The sequence below is a fragment of the Giraffa tippelskirchi genome, chromosome 10 (assembly GCF_054371585.1).
Source record: "Giraffa tippelskirchi isolate mGirTip1 chromosome 10, T2T-mGirTip1v1.2.pri, whole genome shotgun sequence".
Taxonomy (NCBI): Eukaryota; Metazoa; Chordata; class Mammalia; order Artiodactyla; family Giraffidae; genus Giraffa; species Giraffa tippelskirchi.
In genome coordinates this window covers 138,710,672-138,731,347 of record NC_137284.1, presented here as the reverse complement: position 1 = coordinate 138,731,347, position 20,676 = coordinate 138,710,672, and the positions used below count along the sequence as shown (strand labels likewise).

At 39.1% G+C, this 20,676-nt stretch overlaps 1 protein-coding gene across 17 annotated transcripts in view; it reads left to right on the top strand.

The window, feature by feature from the left end:
• Nucleotides 1-20,676, top strand: part of LOC145524549 (uncharacterized) — a 349,726-nt gene that overhangs the window by 48,277 nt on the left and 280,773 nt on the right. For 14 of the 17 annotated variants that reach the window (XR_014067656.1, XR_014067650.1, XR_014067651.1 and 11 more), the window contains one exon: nucleotides 3,342-3,457. The gene's annotated coding sequence lies outside the window, so the exon portion shown is untranslated. Of the gene's footprint in view, nucleotides 1-3,341; nucleotides 4,934-20,676 lie in introns of those variants that run through there. The other 3 variants (XR_014067653.1, XR_014067657.1, XR_014067660.1) reach the window with 1 other exon arrangement.

Here is a 20,676-nt window from a genome sequence, read left to right as displayed (position 1 = left end):
TCGTGCTATTCAGGATAGTCTAAGCCTCTGCGTGTCTACAGGGTCACCTGACAGACAGTGCAGCAAATAATGTAACAGTGAGAGTTCCAGGACCACTGTCAAGACAGTGCTCACAGCAAAGCATTAATAAGTAAGCATATACCTCCACGAAGGAGGAAGCGGCTGGGTAGTTGCAGTAGAAGTTGAGGGAATTGGTCTTGAGAGTTGAGATTGAGACCCAGATGTCATATTTTAGAATGTTCTGCTTAACTTTTAAAGTTAATAATATTCATATAATATAGGAAGCTAAAATTTCAGTGGGAAATATGCCATCAATGATGAAATTATATTAAGAGTTTGTGTGCAAGTTACTGTGCAAAATTTAATTATAACTGCATATTCCATGCTCTCTTAAGAGCCTTCTGTTAAGAACGGTAGAATCTGGAGATTTAGTTGAATTGCCTAACCCTGGTCCTGTTTTCAAACTTTTTTTAAATTCAATAAATATTTACTGGAGACCTGTTATATCCCTGGCATTTTCATGCCACCAGAGGGTTACAGTATCGATCAAAACAAAAAATATTTCCTCTAAGAAGCTAAAATTCTCCAGGGGGAAGAGGAAAAAGAAAAATGACTTTTGCTGTTATGAGAAGGGAAACAATTGGTGGGTTTTAAGGAGTGGCATGATCTGATTTTGTTTTATCTATATGACTATGGCCTTTTGCTTTGAGAATAGTATGTGGTGAGGCAAGGAAAGAATCATCTGGGAGCCTTTTGTAATAATCCAGATGGGGATGATAAAGGCTTGGATGGCAGTAGTGGCGGTGGAAATAGGGAGAAATAGGCAGAATTTAGGTATGTTTTTAAGGAAGAGCCAACGGGATTTACTGATGGATTGGAAATGGGGTGTTAAGGAAAGAGAAAAGGCAGAGATGACTTGGAGGGTTGAATTGTCATTTACTAACATGGGGAAGCCTGTAGAAGCATCAGCCTTGGGGAGAACATGAGCAGCTTTGTCATGGGGTGATGTTAAGTGTGAAATGTCTGGTAGACATCTAGGGGAGATGTCAAAGAGGCAGCTGAAAATACAAGCCTTGAGTTCAGGGAAGAGGTTTAGGCTCTTGTAGGTGGTATTTAAAGTGATGAGAGACCCATTGAGATGACCAAGGGGAGGAGTACAGATAGAGAAGAAATCTGAGAACTGAGAGCCTTGGGTCATTCTAACATTAAGAGACTGAGACAATGTGAAGTCTCAGAAGAAATGGCCAGTGAAGCAGGAGGAGGGCCAGTAGTATGATGTCCTGGAAACCAAGCAAGAAAGTGTCTAAAGAAAGAGAGGATCCTCTCTCGGGGGATAGCAATGGTATCTGCTCAAAGGTGTCTGTGATGAACTTATTTAAATGGATTAGAGAATTCATTAAAGTACCTGCCTCAGTACCTGGCTGCTGGGTAGTTCAAGGTGGAAGTCATTGGTGACTTAACAAGAACAGTTTCAGGGGAGTAATCAGAACAAAAGCCTGGTTGGAGTGGGCTCAAGTAAGAAGAGGAGGAAAGAATTGAGACAGCAGAAATAGTCAGCCCTTCTGAGTATTCCTGTGAAATTGCATTAGAGTAATGGGGAATTAATTCATGGAAACATGGGGTCAGAAGAAAAGGGTGTGTGTATGTGTCTGTGTGTCTGTCTGTCTCTCTCTTAGGTTGGAAGAAAGTGTAGATGTTTATGCACTGATGAAAATAATCCTGTATAGAGGAGGAAATTGATGGTGTAGTTGCATTTAGGATAATGAATTGTTTTGGTCATAGATAACAGGTTGGCTGAAATAACTCGATTGTCCTTTCTCCCTTTACCTCTCTCCTTTTCAGTCTTTCATTCATTCATTCATCAAACATTTTCTGAAGGTTAACTAAGTGCCAAGGATCAAGCCGGGGATGGGTAAAGAACAGTGATTAGGAGGTGAGTCAGCTGAAAAATCTACACCCTCCGGTGAAGTTTTTACCACCTGGTGGAGGTAGGCCTCCTAAAAACACAAATACAGATTTCAGTGAATGCCTCATAGGAAAAGTATGGACTCCTTTTGAGAGAAAAAGAGAGGATATCTTGGTGTACTTTGGATTGGGTAACATTAGAAGGCATCTCAGATAGGAAAGATGGTCTGGCAAGATGGACCAAGAAGAAAAGCATTCCAAGCAGAGGGAACAGAGCATGTAAAGGCCTGGGACAGGGCAGAACTTGGTGCTTTCAGGGACCTGAGAGGTCGTCAGAGCTACCTAAGAGATAGAAAGGAAGCAGGTTGTGCTGGGCTTTGGGGGCCTTTTAAGATTTGAGATTATATCCTAGTAGCAATGGGGAACCACTGAAAAAGCTTTTAGGTGGTTACATGTTACGTTTGCACTGAGGGCGTGGGGGGGAATCTACCTGAGCTGCACTGTCATGGTGAATGGATTGGAGGGGGCAAGAGTGGGAAAAGAGCTCCAATTTAGGCAAAAAGATAGTATCTGTAAAATAGACTGAGATTTTACAATTTTGTTATTAAAAAATAGAACTGAGAATATCCTCTACTTAGCAGAATGTGCTTTAAAGCTTATCAGGTTTCTCAGCACCTGTGAAAAGAACATTCTCTTGTCAAAAATAACGTTAATGGAGAAGAGTTAGATGAAGATGTCAGTGATTTCAGCTTACTTAACATAAAATGAAACTTTAAAAAAGATTGTGGTAACTTGATGAAAAATTTCAAATAATAAGCTTTTTTCCAAACATACTTTACAGAAGAAATAGCAATGACAGAATACCAGAGACAGACTCTTTAAGAAAATGGATTGAAGTACATGAATAGACACCAAGAATAATTAATCTACTTATGCTATTTTAAGTGTTCATATAATATAAAGAGCCTTAAATTTTTTGCTTTACTGGATGTACATTATTTTTTATGAAAAAATAGTATCATAAAAAGTTTATTGATTAAAAAAATTTCAACAGTTTCCCTTTTCACTTTCAGAAGTATCTTAGTTTTAGGATAAATTATGTGATTAGAGATAGATCTCTAATCTCTCCAGTTGAAGAGTCAGACTAGTGAAAAAACCATCAGATTGTAGTACAGGATGCATATTTTATTGTGCTAATTTAGGCTTCCTCCCAAAGAGATTTCTTAAAACAGAAGAGCAGTTATAATACCAAGTATTGCTGTATCAGGTCACCCACAACTCCAGGGCTGTGAATTAACTTGTTGTGAGCCCTCACTTAAAAAAAAAAAAAAGAAACAGAAGTTACTCCCTATCTAGACAAGCCACTCCTGAGAGTTCTATCTTGGTTGTAACTTGAGTTTTCTTTCTCACACTGGCATTTTATTTATGTTTTTCAGGGTAAAGAGAGTTCGGGACATTTTACCATCTGGAGTTTCTCTTTGCCTTGCTGATGATCTGAGCTCAAACCTGTCAGTTAATGGGAAAAGATAAGAAAACCTCCTGTAACATCTGAGTAAGTAGATGCTGTAGTCTGCTTTAATTTATTGCCTAAAAAAAAGAAAATTTTTTAACATACAGGTTTTAAATTATCAGACATTTTAATTGGATTCTTTAAATTTTGTTGTCGAATAATGATGGCAATTATTACAGTTACAATAAGTGAATATTTTTAAATTCTGGGATTCTGGAAGAAATTAATCCCCTGATAATAAAAAAGTTAATGAAAACATTTTCTACATATAATGGTTTAGCTTTTAAGAATCATATTAAGGACCTAACTGTATGTATTAAAATTTTAAGAGCTTATTAAATTTTTCCTTAGTGTTTTATTTCAGCTTTTTATTATGAATGCAAAAATATTGGTAAGACAGCTGTTACGAATTTTTTAAATGCAACTAGATCTTTACAAAAAGTTGTATTTTAGCAGGAAATATATTTTGGCTAACTTGTAATAAATGCTTATTTGTTTCTTGAAAATAGAATTTTAAAAGTTCTTTCTATTTGAAAATAATGTTTTTTTTCCCCTGATAATATAGATAAGATTACAAAATCTCTCTGGATTTGACTTTGTTTCTTAATTAAAGAGACTAGAAAAAAAGGGCACTCATTCTTTCCAATCAGAATTTCTCTGTGAAATTTAAAGAGTTGAGTTAATTATTTGGTATAAACTATTTTTCAGAATGAAAGCCACTAGTTCTCTTGTTATATCCATTGAACCTGTTTGACAAAACTATGAAATTATGAGGTTGTACCAGGACCTTATTTTGGAATGCTCAGGTGAATACAGTGAATAAATGTACAGGATACTTCCCTACTATAACGGGGTTATTTAATTTTGGTCTATATCTGAGCTGTCTGATGTGGTAGCCAGTGGCCACATGGAGCTGTTGACATTTGAAATGTGGCTGGTCCCAAATGAGATGTGCTGTGCATAAAATACACACCAAAGTTCAAAGACGCAGTGTGAAAAAAAAAAGACTGAAAATATTTTATTAGTAATTTTTGTGAATTAAACATGAATTAAACATTTGAACATGAATCACATGTTTAAATGATAATATTTTGGATATATTGGATGGAACAAAACATTAAAATTAATTTCACTTGTTTACTTTTACTTATTTTTAATGTAGCTGCTAGGCAATTATAACTTACTTGTGGTGGCATACATTATATTTCCAATAGATAGGACTGGCCTGTATAAAGTCAACATGCTTAGTCATCCATTAGTCAACATTCTTTTAGCTTTGACCCTTCTGGGCTGTGTATGGATCAATTAATACAAATCTGCATTGTTTTAAGAATATGATTCTTTGATTCATCAAGTATTTGCTGAGTGCCTGTTATGTGCCAGTCTTCTAGGTACTGGTGTTACAGGATGAACAAAATAAACAAAACTTCCTGCCTTCATGGTGTTAGCATTCCAAAAGAGTCGGACATGACTGAGTGACTGAACTGAACTGAAGTGAAACCAGAATGAAAACATAAATAAGTAAAATATATAATCTATTTGCAGGTAATAGATACTTTGGAAGAAATGCAAGGGAAGGGTTCAGTTGTAAACAGAGTGTTCAGGGAAGGCCTCACTAAATAGGCGATATTTGAGCAAAGACCCAAAGAAGGTGAGAGAAAGAGCCCTGTAGATATTTGGGGGAAGAGTGTTCTAGGTAGAGGGAATAGCAGATGCTAAGACCTTGAGGCAGGAGTATGTCTGGCTTGTTTAGATGGGAGGAGGCGAGATGATTGATGGGAGTGAAGTGAGTGGTGCAGAGAGAGGGAGATGAGGGGTGACATCATGTGAGCCGCAGTTGCTTTCTGTGGAGGCACACAGGTAACCACTAGGGAACCAGGTCAGAAAACAAACAAGAATTACAAATTTTAAAAACAAAGCAAACATCAGAAGCAACACTTCATGGGGGAAGATAGATTCTACAGCTTAAGTTCAAGCAGCTTACTAAAAGAATCATCATCCCTTAGAAATCTGAGACTGTCAGCTGATGACTAGATGAATAAAATGCAGTACATCCATGTAACAGAATGATACTATTGGGCAGTAAAAATGAACAAAGAGCTTATACATGCTACAACATGTGTGAACCTTGAAAACATGCTAAGTGAAAGAAGACAGTCACAAAAGGTCACATATTGTATGATTCTGTTTATATGATATTCCAAGGAAACACAAGTCCATTCATAGTAGCATCCAAAAGACCAAGATGCTTTGGAATAAATTTAACAAGAGTCCTGCATATTGAAAACTACAAACTTTTGTTGAGAGAAACTGAAGTATCCCTCAGTAAGTCGGAATATATACTATGTTTATAGGTTGGAGGATTCAGTATTGGTGATGAGACAGTCTTCTCCAAATTGATCTGGAGGTTCAACAAAGTCATTGCCAAAGTCTCAGACAGACTTTTTGTCTAAATGTATTTATAGAAGTTGGCAAACAAACTCTAAAGTCTATCGGAAATGGAAAAGATCTAGAATAGTCAGAGTAACTTTAAAAAAAGAAAGTTGAAAAAAGAAAGTTGGAAGACTTACACTTCCTCTTTCCAATACTTACCATATAGTAATAAAAATAGTGTAGTATTTACATGTGGGTAAACATATAGATCAGTGGAACAAAATATGCAGAAATAAGATACATATGTGGTCAGTTGCTTTTCAACAAAGGTACTAAGATAATCCTATAGGGAGAGCATAGTCTCTTCAACAAACAGTGCTGTAACAATTGGATTTCCTCATGAAGTAAAATGTACCTTGACTTTTACCTTACAACATACACAAAAATCAACTTAAAATGGTTCATAGACCCACATGTAAAGAAGTAAATGTAGCTGGAAGTCTTGTGTCTTGGATTAGACAAAGGTTTAGTCAGTAGGATATAAAAAGCATAAAGTATAAAAGAAAAAATGGTAAGTTGGATTTCATCACAATTAAAGTTTTACTCTTCAGACGATACCACTCTTAAGAAAATGAAAAGTCAAGCCACATACTAGGAAAAAATATTCACAAAACATAACTGATAAAGGATTAGTATGTAGGAAAAAGGGGCTTCCTTGGTAGCTCAGCTGGTAAAGAATCCACCTGCATTGCAGGAAACCTCAGTTCAATTCCTGGGTTGGAAAGATTGCCTAGAAAAGGAATAGGCTACCCACTCCAGTATTCTTGGGCTTCCCTGATGGCTCAGATGGTAAAGATCCACCTGCGGTGCAGGAGACCTAGGTTCGATCCCTGAGTTGGGAAGATCCCCCGGAGGAGGGCGTGGCAACCCACTCCGGTATTCTTGCCTGGAGAATCCCCATGGACAGTGGAGCCTGTCCATGGGGTCACAAAGAGTTGGACACAACTGAGCAACTAAGCACAGCACGTGTAGGAAAAAAATAACTCTTAAAATTCAGTCAAAAGAAAGCAATCTGATTTAAATATGTACAAAAATTTGAAGAGACATTTCACCAGAAAGATACATGAATGGCATATAAACATATGAAAAGGGTTTTAACATCATTAGTCATTAGGGAAATGCAAATTAAATCCTTAATGAGATACTGCTGCACACCCACTATAATGACTAAAATTAAAAAGAAATCCTGACAGTCCATGCGTTGGGAAGGATGTAGATAAACCAGAATCTTCACGTGCTTCTGGTGGGAATGTAAAATGGTACAACCATGTTTGAAAGCAGTTTGGCAGTTTCTTTAAAAGTTCAACATACACTTAACATATGACCAGCAATTTCATTCTTATAGATGTGCTGTCAGGAGAAATAATAGCACATGTCCAGACAAAGACTTGTATACAGTGTTCATGGAAGCTTTATTTGTGGTTGCCAAAAAGTAGAAATAATGTAACTGTCCACCAACAGATGAATAGATAAATCCATGCACTGGAATGCAACTCAGCAATGAAAAGGAGTGGACCATTCATATATGCAATGGCATGGGGAATCTCAGGATGAGTATGCTGTATAAAAAAAGCAGATTTCCCTCTCAAAGCACCATTTAATTGAAATTCTAGAAAATGGAAACTAATCTATAGTGACAGCAGATCCATGGTTGCCTGAGGATGGCTTGGGGGAGGAGGGAGAAAAAGATTCCAAAGGGAGGGGCACAAAGAAACAATAGGGGTGATGTATATACTCATTATCTTGATTATGCATAATAGTTTCAGGGGTGTATACATACATCAAAATTCATCAGATTGTATACTTTTAAGTTTGTGTGATTTATTGTATATCAATAACACCCCAATAAGGTTGTAAAAAAAAATTGTGTCCATTCAAGAATCAAGCATATGTTCATAGCAGATTCACAATAGACAATCCAAAAGATACTATAGACAATTCACAAAGAATCCAAATCCATCATCTGGTGAATGGAAAGCAAAATGTGTGATGGCTGCACAATGGAATATTCAGTTCAGTTCAGTTCAGTCGCTCAGTTGTGTCCGACTCTCTGCGACCCCATGAATTGCAGCACGCCAGGCCTCTCTGTCCATCACCAACTCCCGGAGTCTACCCAAACCCATGTTCATCGAGTCGGTGATGCCATCCAACCATCTCATCCTCTGTCGTCCCCTTCTCCTCCCGCCCCCAATCCTACCCAGCATTAGGGTCTTTTCCAATGAGTCAACCCTTCGCATGAGGTGGCCAAAGTATTGGAGCTTCAGCTTCAACATCAGACCTTCCAATGAACACCCAGGATTGATCTCTTTTAGGATGGATTAATTGGATCTCCTTGCAGTCCAAGGGACTCTCGAGAGTCTTCTCCAACACCACAGTTCAAAAGCATCAATTCTGCGGCGCTCAGCTTTCTTCACCGTCCAACTCTCACATCCATACATGACCACTGGAAAAACCATAGCCTTGACTAGATGGACTTTTGTTGGCAAAGTAATGTCTCTGCTTTTAAACATGCTATCTAGGTTGGCCATAACCTTCCTTCCAAGGAGTAAGCGTCTTTTAATTTCATGGCTGCAGTCACCATCAGCAGTGATTCTGGAGCCCAAAAAAATAAAGTCTGACACTGTTTCCACTGTTTCCCCATCTATTTCCCATGGAGTGATGGGACCAGATGCCATGATCTTAGTTTTCTGAACGTTGAGCTTTAAGCCAACTTTTTCACTCTCCTCCTTCACCTTCATCAAGAGGCTCTTTAGTTCTTCTTCACTGTCTGCCATAAGGGTGGTGTCATCCGCATATCTGAGGTTATTGATATTTCTCCCGGCAATCTTGATTCCAGCTTGTGTTTCTTCCAGACCAGCGTTTCTCATGATGTACTCTGCATATAAGTTAAATAAGCAGGGTGACAATATACAGCCTTGACGTACTCCTTTTCCTATTTGGAACCAGTCTGTTGTTCCATGTCCAGTTCTAACTGTTGCTTCCTGACCTGCATACAGGTTTCTCAAGAGACAGGTCAGATGGTCTGGTATGCCCATCTCTTTCAGAATTTTCCCCAGTTTATTGTGATCCACACAGTCAAAGGCTTTGGCATAGTCAATAAAGCAGAAATAGATGTTTTTCTGGAACTCTTCTTGTTTTTTCGATGATCCAGCGGATATTGGCAATTTGATCTCTGGTTCCTCTGCCTTTTCTAAAACCAGCTTGAACATCTGGAAGTTCACGGTTCACGTATTGCTGAAGCCTGGCTTGGAGAATTTTGAGCATTACTTTGCTAGCATGTGAGATGAGTGCAATTGTGCGGTAGTTTGAGCATTCTTTGGCATTGCCTTTCTTTGGGATTGGAACAAAAACTGACCTTTTCCAGTCCTGTGGCCACTGCTGAGTTTTCCAAATTTGCTGGCATATCGAGTGCAGCCCTTTCACAGCATCACCTTTGAGGATTTGAAATAGCTCAACTGGAATTCCATCACCTCCACTAGCTTTGTTCGTAGTGATGCTTTCTAAGGCCCACTTGACTTCACATTCCAGGATGTCTGGCTCTAGGTGAGTGATCACACCATCGTGATTATCTGGGTCGTGAAGATCTTTTTGTACAGTTCTTCTGTGTATTCTTGCCACCTCTTCTTAATATCTTCTGCTTCTGTTAGGTCCATACCATTTCTGTCCTTTATCGAGCCTATCTTTGCATGAAATGTTCCTTTGGTATCTCTAATTTTCTTGAAGAGGTCTCTAGTCTTTCCCAATCTGTTGTTTTCCTCTATTTGCACTGATCGCTGAGGAAGGCTTTCTTATCTCTCCTTGCTATTCTTTGGAACTCTGCATTCAGATGAGAATATCTTTCCTTTTCTCCTTTCCTTTTCGCTTCTCTTCTCTTCCCAGCTATCTGTAAGGCCTCCTCAGACAGCCATTTTGCTTTTTTGCATTTCTTTTCCATGGGAATTTTCTTGATCCCTGTCTCCTGTACAATGTCACGAACCTCTGTCCATAGTTCATCAGGCACTCTGTCTATCAGGTCTAGTCCCTTAAATCTATTTGTCACTTCCACTGTATACTCATAAGGGATTTGATCTAGGTCATACCTGAATGGTCTAGTGGTTTTCCCTACTTTCTTCAATTTAAGTCTGAATTTGGCAATAAGCAGTTCATGATCTTAGCCACAGTCTGCTCCTGGTCTTGTTTTTGCTGACTGTATAGAGCTTCTCCATCTTTGGCTGCAAAGAATATAATCAATCTGATTTCGGTGTTGACCATCTGGTGATGTCCACGTGTAGAGTCTTCTCTTGTGTTGTTGGAATAGGGTGTTTGCTATTACCAGTGCGTTCTCGTGGCAAAACTCTTATTAGCCTTTGCCCTGCTTCATTCTGTACTGCAAGGCCAAACTTGCCTGTTACGCCAGGTGTTTCTTGACTTCCTACTTTTGCATTCCAGTCCCCTATAATTAAAAGGACATCTTTTTTGGGTGTTAGTTCTAGAAGGTCTTGTAGGTCTTCATAGAACCGTTCAACTTCAGCTTCTTCGGCGTTACTGGTCGGGGCATAGACTTGGATTACCGTGATCTTGAATGGTTTGCCTTGGAAATGAACAGAGATCATTCTGTCGTTTTTGAGATTGCATCCAAGTACTGCATTTTGGACTCTTTTGTTGACCATGATGGCTACTCCATTTCTTCTAAGGGATTCTTGCCCACAGTAGTAGATATAATGGTCATCTGAGTTAAATTCACCCATTCCAGTCCATCTTAGTTCACTGATTCCTAGAATGTCAACGTTCACTCTTGCCATCTCCTGTTTGACCACTTCCAGTTTGCCTTGATTCATGGACCTAACATTCCAGGTTCCTATGCAATATTGCTCTTTACAGCATCAGACTTTGCATCTATCACTAGTCACATACACAGTTGGATATCGTTTTTGCTTTGGCTCCATCTCATCATTCTTTCTGGAGTTATTTCTCCACTGATCTCCGTTAGCATATTGGGCACCTACTGACCTGGGGAGTTCATCTTTCAGGGTCCTATCCTTTTGCCTTTTCATACTGTTCATGGGGTTCTCAAGGCAAGAATACTGAAGTGGTTTGCCATGCCCTTCTCCAGTGGACCACAATCTGTCAGACCTCTCCACCATGACCCATCCGTCTTGGGTGGCCCCACATGGCATGGCTTAGTTTCATTGAGATAGACAAGGCTGTGGTCCGTATGATCAGATTATCTAGTTTTCTGTAGTTTTAGTTTTAGTGTGTCTGCCCTCTGATGCCCTCTCACAACACTTACCGTCTTACTTGGGTTTCTCTTACCTTGGGCCTTGGGTAATTCCTCTTGCCGCCGGCCCCAGCCCCCGGGGAATATTACTCAGCCACAAAAAAGAACAAACTCCTAATTCATTTTCTAGTATGACATTAATGAACCTCAAAAACATGCCAGTTAGCAGAAGCCAGAAACAAAGGACTGTATGTTGTAATGTGCTATTTATATGAAGTTTTTAGAAAAGAAAAAATCAAAGATCAGATCAGTGGTTGCCTGGGGCCAGAGGGGGAGTAGAGGTTGGCTGTGAACAGGTAGAAGGGAATTATTGGGATGATGGAAGTATTTTTGTTGATAGTCATGTGGCTGTCTGTCTATTACTTACTAAAGCTCATCTAATTGTATTGTTAAAATGGATTACTTCCATTGTATATAAATTACACCTCAATAAAGCCATTAAAAAATGGATGACCAGTCAAATTTTTAAAATGCTCATTAAGAGAGCTGTTCAAGAAACAGGACAGTATTGCAGATTTCATTTTACCGTTTTGCTTTGGAATACTTGGTGAGACCTGTTGAATTAATTTGTGTGTCAAATGTTTTTTGGATTCTAACGGTGAAACAAATCATTATTAGTTGCCTTTCCCAGAATTTAGTGACAATAGCAGCTGCATTTCACTTACACGTGAACATTGGTGTAGAATGATTGGTTTTATGCTGAACAACTGTTAGCACCCTCTGGCTGGAAGAAACGGTAGTTTGTTAGATTGATACTGTATTCATGCACAGTAGTTGAGAAGTGTAGGTTAACCTCCACCTTTCAGTTCTTCATGAAGGAAATGGATGACAGCTTAATACCTCCGTATTTTTTATATACAGAGAGGCACACCCTTCTAGGCCTTGGGTGCCCACCTACCTATCCCCAGCCCCACGTATGTGGAGACAGCAGGAAATCTGGACATAAGACCCTTGAGGATGAGAGGTAAAGTGCAACCGAGATAACCCCCTGGAGCAGGGTCTGGCCACGTCTGCACCAGCCTAGGAATAGGGGTCTCTAGAAAGATTGAATTTTACTTCCTCAGATAAAATTAGAAAATGACCTAACTTTAATGAAAAAGTCAACAACTCTAGAACATCTTGCCTGTGATGTGGCCTGTGTGCATGTGTACTAAGTCACTTTAGTCGTGTCTGACTCTTTGCACCCCTGTGGACTGTAGCCCACCAGGCTCCTCTATGCATGGGATTCTCCAGGCAGGAATATTCAAACAGAAAAAATCTGTTGTGTAAACAACCAATTATTTGCCTAAAATTCATTCAGCCGTTTTCCCAGATAAAATACCAGTTACTTAACCAAATTTTTATTTTTCTTTTCTCCCCTCAAAGCAAATCCTTTATTCAACAAAGGTTTATGGGACTTGCATATTTGTCATGCACACCAAAGATAAGATGTACCTACAAGGATAAAAGACACATGGAATTGAGGGTGGAGGCCTGATGATACACAGTCGGCCTCCATGGGGAGGAGGCAGGGTTATTCAGAGAGGCATTGTTCCAGGGAGCTTTGGAGCAGGGAATGTAGACTGCTGAGATTTGGAGGATGAATAGGACTTGACTGTTAGCCAGATTGGGGGGACCACAAACCTGCGACATGGTGGTATAAAGAAGAGAGAATAGGGTCAAGAGATGCAGTGAGTCTGAGTGACGTCACTTTGTGGCTGGCTGAATTTGAAGAACAGAGAAAATGGCATCAAGGTTGAGTTCAACTATGGCCTTGTCTGTCTCAACAAGTGGTGATACCATTCACTGAGGTGGGAATACAAGACACCTAGGAGGTTTATTTGTTTTGCTTGTTGGTTTGGGAAACCAAGAAATCACTCTGGAGGTTTTATCAGAGGTGTGTAGCTATTTGCATACACTTGACTGAACTATAAAGATGCCCTTCTTTTCACCCGTCTGTGTTCTGGGAGAACACATGCGGAGCAGTAGGGAGGAAAGTGAAAACCGACGTGGTCTTCGTGGTCTGTGCTTGTGCAGCATCTCGGGCTGTGGTAGGACTCGTGTTTACAGGTAAAATCACTGATGAGAGCTTCAGGGCAGTTACAGAGTGGAGACGTTCTCTGACGTGAAAGCCAATCAGGTTTAAGAATTTAGTAATTCCTTTTGATTACTTTTTTCTACTTGACTTCTTGTCTCTGCATTTTTATCACTTATAAAGTACATTCTTTATACTTCTTTGGTATAAAGAAGATTAAAAAGGTAAAAGGTAAATTTCCATCTTATATATGTATTAGCTCATTTACCTTTTAAAATAGCCCTGTAAAGGAGGTACTTTTAATCATATTAATTTATGATAAGGATTGCTAATTACTAATAAAGGTATCTAGAAATCAACAGGTTTAAAATTTTTTGACATGTCATTAACACAAAGCGTAAACTCTTACTCATATCCATTGACATTAGCATGTAAATGAGGATGACAGTTCATTATTGTTTTAATTCTAATTATTTCTGCCTTGTCCTTCTTTTGAAAGAATGACACTGGTAACAAATGTGCATGTGTGCTCAGCTGCTCAGTCGTATCCAACTGTTTTTGACCACATGGACTGTAGCCTGCCAGGCTCCTCTGTCCATGGGATTTCCCAGGCAAGAATACTGGGATGGGTTGCCATTTCACTCCCCAGGGGATCTTCCCAACTCAGGGATCAAACCTGTGTATGCTGCGTCTCTTGCAGTAGCAGGCGGATTCTTTACCGCTGAGCCACCTGTGAAGCTCCAACAAATAAATACAGAAAGTAATACTCTTATTTGTATACTTTTTGAAAATATTGAAAAATAATTTGGAAAATAACTCCTAATTATTCTGAAAATTTTTGCTCAATATTCACTTTCATTTATTTTTTAATGATCATGAATATATTACATTAAACCAAAAATACTATGTAAACCATTATTTTGAATCTACATCAAAACGGTACAAGTTAAAATTAGTTTTTACCCATTGCTTCCAACTTATCTTTCAATAATATGTGGTCAGATCCTGCTTTAAATGTCCTCCTGTTTGACGTACCTTGATGAAGTAAGTTTCTTGACCTCAGTTAGGCTGTTTTCCTTGTCTGTAAAACGCAGACCATGAGGTATGTGTTCCAGTGCTGTAAAATTCAGAAATAATTTCTTGGGCACGAGTGCCAGTGTAAACAGGCAGTTTCCTTTTGTGCCGCAAGAGGGCGTGCCTGTGTTGTTGCCAGCCTGAGCTGAGGTCTCAACTCTTTTCTAGGATGTGGCTGAAAAGTTAAGGACAAGTGGATTGCTGGGGAAATGTGAAAGAAAAATGTTATTTGATAGTTTCAGGAAAGAGATTGTTGAAACATAAAATGATGTAAAGGAAGGGGTTGTGAATAATATTCCTTTAAGATATGAAAGCTTTCGCTGCCGTAGATCACTGGAGATTTCTGCCACCAGTCAACAATACCCCCCCCCCCTTTTTTTTGCTTGTATCTGAGAATTTTGAATTTTTTCCTCCTCCTTTGCAACTGTCTATAAATCTTTTATATCAAACAAATATAGAATCCAAAGTTTAGTTTCTTAGTAGTGATCCTGAACAATTAATGTGATTGAAGATAAATTAGGTCTTACCTGGTGGCTCAGACAGTAAAGAATCTGCCTGTAATGCAGGAGACTGGAGTTCGGTCCCTGAGTTGGGAAGATTCCCTGGAGAAGAGAATGGCAACCCACTCCAGTATTCTTGCTTGGAGAATCCCATGGACAGAGGAGCCTGGTGGGCTACAGTCCATGGGGTCGCAAAGAGTTGGACACGACTGAGTGACTGACATTGAGAACTGTGAAAGATAAATTGGATTGTTTGATCTCAGTGCCTTGGATATGTACAAAATCTGTTTGCCCCAAATTAGAAAAATTTGAATTTTTCATCCTGCCTCCCTCCATGCACCTTTTTCCTTTAAGTTACTGAATTCTTTGATATTTTGCTGTCACACAAGCTCAGAAAGTTGGATAGGGACAAGGAAAAATATTGTTCTGTGAACCAACCCTAGGGATGTGCAACTGATTTTAATATACTAAATTTTTAAAATTGACAAGATCAGAGCTAAACACAGTGACCCTGGCAGTTGTGCCATTATTCTGATAAGTGTGGGGAAATAGTTTCATCTCAGCTATGTATTTCACATGACTATGCTCTTTGTTTAAGTCATCCAGGCAACTCTTTTATTTTACTAATATTTTCATTATAAATACAAAAATCATGTTTTGTTTTACATAACTGTAATTATACTTTTAACACTTTTCATATTGGAAAATGTTCTGAATCTAGAAAGCATGATCCATTGGCATCTCCTTTTACTCTGAATCCTACTTTTAGAAGTTTTCTCTGGGGTTGTTCCTGGTAATCAACAGTGTCTAAGTTCAGAGTCAGATTGCCCAGGTCCAAACTATGGCGCCACTGAGTTTGAAATGTAATAAAAGCAAAGTTAGCCTTATACTTTCTTTCTCATTTGAAATTTGATAATTTCTTGAGCAGGAGAAAGAGAGGTGCAGTTACTGTAGAAGTGATGTACTTTATCTGTGCAGTGGCCAATTTCAAATGATCCTTCCTTGTACGTCACAAAGAGTTACAAACTTGTAAATACTTTTGAGATTGCTCAATTTAAAAAGAAAGAATGTAAAAGAAAAAAAGAACTCTGTATTTCTATTTTCTTTGCTTCCACTGTGAAATTTGGTCTTGTTTCAAGATGTGGGAGCACCTGTGATGACCTCTTGTCCACATGAAGGTCATCTATCTTCTTTATTTTGGTAAAAAAACAAAAAAGTGCAGGTAGAGAATAGCTGATATAGGGGCCAGCTGTTCCTTTAAAGTTACTTTTTAAAATTATGGAATATTTCAGGCATACAAAGAAGGCATAAGGAATGTTATAGAATTAAAGTGTTGGGAGTGCAAATATCTCTTTGACATCCTAATTTCAGTTGTTTTGGATAAATATCGAGATATGTAATTGCTGGATCATGTGGTAGTTCTATTTTTAATATTTTAAGGAACCTCTGTACTGTCTTCCATACCAGATGTAGCATTTTACATTCCTACCAACAGTGCACAAAGGCTTCAGTTTCTTCATATCCTTGCCAACACTTGTTTGTATGTGTGTGTGTGTGTTTTTAATAACAGCTATTCTAACAGGTGTGAGGTGACATCTCACTGTGTATTTGCATTTCCCTGATGGTTGGTGATGTTGAGCATCTTTTCATATTTCTGTTTGCCATGTGTATGTCTTCTTTGAGAAAAAGCGAATTCAAGTCCTTGGCTCATTTGTAATCATTTCCTTATTTATTTATTTATCCGTGTATATATTTATTTATGCTAATTGAGTTGTAGCAGCCATAATATCAATATCATTGATATTAACCCTTTATCAGATATTTTCCTTTTCACTGTGTTACATTCTTTTCTTTGCTCTGCAAAAACTTTTTTGTTTAGTGTACAGATATTTTTCTATTTTTGCTTTTGTTACAAGCTCGGTGTCATGAAAATTTTCCCCTATGTTTTCTCCTAGGAGTTTTACAGTTTTGCGTCTTATTGTTTAAGTTTAGAAACCATTTTCAGTCAACTTTTCTATGTGGCATAAGATAAGGGTCCAGTTTCATTCTTTTGCCTGTGGATATCCAGTTTCCTCAACATTGTTTATTGAAGAGATTTGTCTTTTTCCCTTTTGTGTATTCTTGGTGCCCTTATTGAAGACCTTATAGTTACAGATTTATTTCTGTGCTCTCTCTTCTGTTCCAGTCTACGTGTCTGTCTCTATGCCAGGACCAGTTTGAGAAGAATTAGCTTTCAGTTCAGTTCAGTTCAGTCGCTCAGTCGTGTCCGACTCTTGGCGACCCCATGGACTGCAGCACACCAGGCCTCCCTGTCCATCACCAACTCCCGGAGTCCACCCAAACCCATGTCCATTGAGTTGGTGATGCCATCCAACCATCTCATCTTCTGTCGTCCCCTTCTGCTCCCACCTTCAATCTTTCCCAGCATCAGGGTCTTTTCAAATGAGTCAGCTTTTCGCATCAAGTGGCCAAAGTATTGGAGTTTTAGCTTCAACATCAGACCTTCCAGTGAACACCCAGGGCTGATCTCTGTTAGGATGGACTGGTTGGACCTCCTTGCAGTCCAAGGAACTGTCAAGAGTCTTCTCCAACACCACAGTTCAGAAGCATCAATTCCTTGGCGCTCAGCTTTCTTTATAGTCCAACTCTCACATCCATACATGACCACTGGAAAAACCATAGCCTTGACTAGACGGACCTTTGTTGGCAAAGTAATGTCTCTGCTTTTTAATATGCTGTCTAGGTTGGTCATAACTTTCCTTCCAAGGAGTAAGTGTCTTTTAATTTCATGGCTGCAGTCACCATCTGCAGTGATTTTGGAGCCCAGAAAAATAAAGTTAGCCACTGTTCCCACTGTTTCCCCATCTATTTGCCATGAAGTGATGGGACCGGATGCCATGATCTTAGTTTTCTGAATGTTTAGCTTTAAGCCAACTTTTTCACTCTCTTCTTTCACATTCATCAAGAGGCTCTTTAGTTCTTCTTTACTTTCTGCCATAAGGGTGATGTCATCTGCTTATCTGAGGTTATTGATATTTCTCCTGGCAGTCTTCATTCCAGCTTGTGCTTCTGCCAGCCCAGCGTTTATCATGATGTTTCTCTGCATATAAGTTAAATAAGCAGGGTGACAATATACAGCCTTGATGTACTCCTTTTCCTATTTGGAACCAGTCTGTTGTTCCATGTCCAGTTCTAACTGTTGCTTCCTGACCTGCATACAGGTTTCTCAAGAGGCAAGTCAGGTGGTCTGGTATTCCCATCTCTTTCAGAATTTTCCACAGTTTATTGTGATCCACAGTACTTCATTAACTGTTTGATAGAATTCACCAGTGACCACTGGTCCTGTGCTTTTCTTTGTTGGGAAGTTTTTGACTACTGATTCAGCCTCCTTACCACTCTGTTCATATTTGCTCTTTCTTCATGATTTGGCCTTGGTGGGTTGTATGTTTCTAGGCATTTTTCTATTTCTTGTAGATTATCCAATTTGTTGATATATAATTACTCATAGTAGCCTCTTACATTCTTCTGTTTCTGTCAGTTATGTTTCCTCTTTCATTTCTGATTTTGAGTTTCCTCTTTTCCTTAGTCTAGCTAAATGTTTGTCAATTTTGCTGATTTTTTTTGAAAAGTCAACTCGTAGTTTTGATAGTTTTTTCCTGTTGTTTTTCTACTCACTATTTTATTTCTGCTCTAATCTTTAGTATTTCCTTCCTTCTGCCAAATTTGGGCTTAGTTCATTCTTCTTTTTCTGGTTCCCTGAGGTGTAAGATTAGCTTGTTTATATGGGATCTTTCTTCCTTTTTAATGTGGGCTTTCCAGGTGGCACCAGTGGTAAAGAATCTGCCTTCCATTCCAGGAGACATAAGAGATGTGGGTTCGATCTCTGGATGGGGAGTGGAGTAGGTAATGGCAACCCACTCCAGTATTCTTGGAGAATCCCATGGAGGGAGGAGCCTGGTAGGCTATAGTCCATGGGGTCGCAAAGAGTCGGACATGACTGAGTGACTTCACTTTCTTTCTTTCTTTTTCAGCTTTCTTTATGGTCCAACTCTCACATCCATACATGACTATTGGAAAAACCATAGTTTTGACTAGACAGACTTTTGTCGGCAAAGTAATGTCTCTGCTTTTTAATATGCTGTCTAGGTTGGTCATAGCTTTTTTTCCAAGGAGCAAGCATCTTTTAATTTCATGGCTGCAATCACCATCTTCAGTGATTATGGAGCCCAAGAAAATAAGGCCTGTCTCTGTTTCTATTGTTTCCTCCTCTCTTTGCCATGAAATGATGTAACTGGATGCCGGATGCCATGATCTTAGTTTTTTGAATGTTGAGCTTTAAGCCAACTTTTTCACTCTTCTCTTTCACGTTCATCAAGAGGCTCTTTAGTTCTTCTTCACTTTCTACCATAAGAGTGGTGTCATCTGCATATCTGAGGTTATTGATATTTCTCCCGGCAATCTTGATTCCAGCTTGTGCTTCCTCCAGCCCAGCGTTTCTCATGACGTACTCTGCATATAAGTTAAACAAGCAGGGTGACAGTATACAGACTGAACGTACTCCTTTCCCAATTTGGAACCAGTCTGCTGTTCCATGTCCGGTTCTAACTGTTGCTTCTTGACCTGCATACAGATTTCTCAGGAAACAGGTCAGATGGTCTGGTATTCCCAACTCCTTAAGAATTTTCCACAGTTTGCTGTGATCCACACAGTCAAAGGCTTTGGCGTAGTCAATAAAGTAGAAGTAGATGTTTTTCTGGAACTCTCTTGCTTTTTCTGTAATCCAAAGGATGTTGGCACTTGAATCTCTAATTCCTCTACCTTTTCTAAATCCAGGTTGAACATCTTGAAGTTCTCGGTTCACATACTGTTGAAGCCTGGCTTGGAGAATTTTGAGCATTGCTTTGCAAGCATGTGAGATGAGTGCAATTATGCAGTAGTTTGAACATTCTTTGGCATTGCCTTTTTTTGGGATTGGAATGAAAACTGATTTTTTTCAGTCCTGTGGTCACTGCTGAGTTCTCCAAATCAGTAAGAGACTGAGCCTGGCCACGAGGTTGCAAAGCGTCGGATATGACTGAGCACGTGCTCTTAAGCAGTTTCTTCGTTTTTAGTGTAGGTGTTCACCACTGTAAACTTCCCTCTTAGTATTGATTTTGTTGCATCCCATAAATTTTGGTTTGTTTTCATTTTTTTTTTTGTCTCAAGATATTGCTAATTTTCCCTTTGATCTCTTCTGTGACCCGTTTGTCACTCAAGATTGTGTTAATTCCCACGTGCTTGTGAAATTGCCAGTTTTTCTTCTGCTGCTGATTTCTAGTTTGTTCCATTGTGGTTAGAACAGATACTTGGTATGATTTCAGTCTTCTTAACATGTGTGCTATATGTTTTCAAACAAAATATAAGTTATATCTGTTGAAAGTGGAGTTCCAAGGAAAGCAGACTCTGAGTGGAGGTTAACATGCCGGAAGTTTATTAAGAAGATTTTGGAGAGAGAAATTGGGCTGCAGTGCAGTGACAAGAAAGGCCTCAGCCGATCCCAGAGGGAGCTCTGAAGGTGGGACAGTCCTTCAGAATTGTCCTAAGTTGAGGTGAGGGGCCAAGCATCTTTAGCCTCACACTGACCAGTCATTGGATGCAGCCTGCATCCTCAGAGGGGACCTGACTTTGACAAGATGACTCTTTTCAGCTGAGGGTGATCAGCCTACAGCACTCCCAGTAGCTGGGGGAATGAGCCCCTGTTATTGCTAAAGGGAGACCTCAGTGTCTCCTCTGCATCACTCAGAACGTAGTATGTGCCTCTTCAGAGCTTGCCTTTTTGGCCCAATATTATGTTTTCAAAATATGTTCACGCTAATATCTATAGCTATAGTCACTCAATTTAATTTGTTTTTACAGTATTCTGTTTTATAAAAATGTCACGTTTTAAAAATACATTTTCGACAAATATTTAAATTTTGCAATTTTACACTATTCAGACATGTAG